The sequence below is a fragment of the Aptenodytes forsteri genome, unplaced genomic scaffold (genome assembly GCF_000699145.1).
Source record: "Aptenodytes forsteri isolate BGI_AS27 unplaced genomic scaffold, ASM69914v1 Scaffold201, whole genome shotgun sequence".
Classification (NCBI taxonomy): Eukaryota; Metazoa; Chordata; class Aves; order Sphenisciformes; family Spheniscidae; genus Aptenodytes; species Aptenodytes forsteri.
This window is the reverse complement of record NW_008796209.1, coordinates 804,025-806,233: the sequence shown is the minus strand read 5'-3', so window position 1 is coordinate 806,233 and position 2,209 is coordinate 804,025.

Sequence of the window (2,209 nt, the reverse complement as noted above, 5' to 3'; positions counted from 1 at the left end):
GATGGGGGCAGGGATGGATTGGGGGGGCTTCTGGGCTCGCAGCCCACTGTCCCCTCCTTGCTGCCCTGGGGAGGGGGCAGAGGGCAGCGGTGAAGCCAGAAGTGCACCAGGCATCTCTGGCTGAGCAGGTGGGGCCGGGACGGGGCCACCTTTGCCAGGCTGACGCCTGCGGCTGCTCCCCAACCTCCTGGTGTGACTTTTCGGAGCTGGGCATGGGAGCATGGAGGCAGAGGAGATGCTGCAGGGAGGCAGCGTCCCGCTTCAGGGATGGATTTGGGGAGATGTCCCAAGGAGAGGGCTTCTGCGGAGGTTTGCGGGTCCCTGGGGATGGGGGGAGGCCCCAAGGTGCCAGGGAACCACATGGGACCCTGCTATGGCCCCTTGCTCTGCATGGGCACGGGGGGGGTGTTGGGTGCCTGGGGCTAATTTTAAACCTCAGCCAAAACACCGTCCGGCTTGTTCTGCCTCCAGCAGGGAGGCAGGGAGAAGCCAGGCAGTGAAATACCGGTGGTGCTGCCATGTGGCTGCTGCCAAGCAGCTGGGGCCGGGCAGCCTTGCCTGCACGCAGGCAGGGCAGTGGGCAGGGGAAGGCAGGGAGCTGCCGGGGTGTGGAGGAAGGGTTGTGCAGGGGTGGGTTTTCCAGAAGCGCCAGCTGTAATTTTAAGCCAGTGTGGGTGGCTGAGGCTGGGGGGGCCTCCCAAATCTGCTCCCACCTGAAGGTGCTGGGCTTCACCCCGTGAGGGTTGGGGTCTCTCCGGCAGCACCCCAGTCCTTGGGTGAGCCAGGGGTGGCTGGGGGGGCTGCAGGAAGGGGGAGCTGCTCGTGCTGCTGGCCAGGTGCCGAGCATGCCGGGAGAGGGGAAAGCCTCGGAGACATTCCGAAACAAGGCTGCCCTTTTATTCTCCTTTACGACTGCATTTTAATATCCACAAACACCCCTCCCTCCCCGGGCTGCTGCCAGCAGAGCCTCTATCGCCTGCACTTGGCCTGCCGAGAAACCCTGGCCAAACCCTGGGCCCCAGCGCGGGGGAGAGGATTATTTTTCTCCCCTCGTTTTTTTTAATATATGTTTTCTATAGCTCTAATTAGACAGGCTTGAGCCCTGGCCAAGGCAAACACACCTGGGGGAGCCTCGCCTTACAGACCCCATCTGCTGTGTCAGGGGCTCTGCTCCCTGCACAGCCGCTGCCTGGCCCCTTTATAGGGGAGGGGGCTGCTGGGGGGGGGGTAGGACCACTCCCACACCAAGCCAACGAGCAGCCTCCGCGGAGGAGGAGAGCCCAGCGAGGCAGTGCGGGGAGATGGTGCAGAGGCAGCAGGGGCACCTGACGGAGCCCCATCCCACGGCAGGACCCCCATCCGAAGTGGAGCTGAGGTATCTTTCCCCCCTGCCTGTGCTGCTGTGGTGGCACAGGGCTCTGCGCCCACCAGGGCAGGATGCTGCGGGGGGGGAGATGCAGTGGGTACCAGCAAGGTTTTGCCCTCCTGGGGTGACAGCATGGGTGCATCAAGGGGTTGCAGCCCCCAAAATCTGCATGTGCCCAGGGAGGGAGGGTGTGGGGGCTCCCCAGCATGTCGGGGTGCGTGTCGGGCTGCAGGACTACCTACCCGGTGACACCCATCTGGGGACCATTTGGGAAAGCGAGCAGGGGACATCTATGTGCCAGGCCACCACAATGGCTTGCATTGATAGCCAAATCCACGCTGGGCTGAGCTTCAGGTGCTTCTTCCCACGACTGCTGGCTTTCTTGAGGGGCTTTTTCGGCTTGGCTTTTATCCCTCTGGTTGTTTCAGGGGCCACCCTGAAGCCCCCATTGCTGGTGGGCTGAGCAGCGCTGGCACCCCCACACCGGGGTCTGGCAGGTCCCACATCACATCTGTGCCTAGCTGGAGCTGAGGGAGCTCTTGGGGGTCTCTGCTTGCCCACGTTGGAGTCCCACCTCTTCTGAGACAGGGGTGCACACCCTGACTGTGTGATGTGGGCTAGGGAGGAGCAGCACCCTTGGGCGGCACCCGTTGCCATGGCTCATCCCGGAGGACGTTTCCTCCTCCCCTCCACGCGCCATCTCCCAGGGATGTGCAGGGGACAGCACTGTGACCCCTGCTCCATCCCCAGGGATGGATGCAGCACACCATCCCCTCCCGCTCCGTCTGCCCAAGCGGTGAGCAGGCAGCACTGAGCAGGCAGCACGGCTGCCAACTGCCCTCC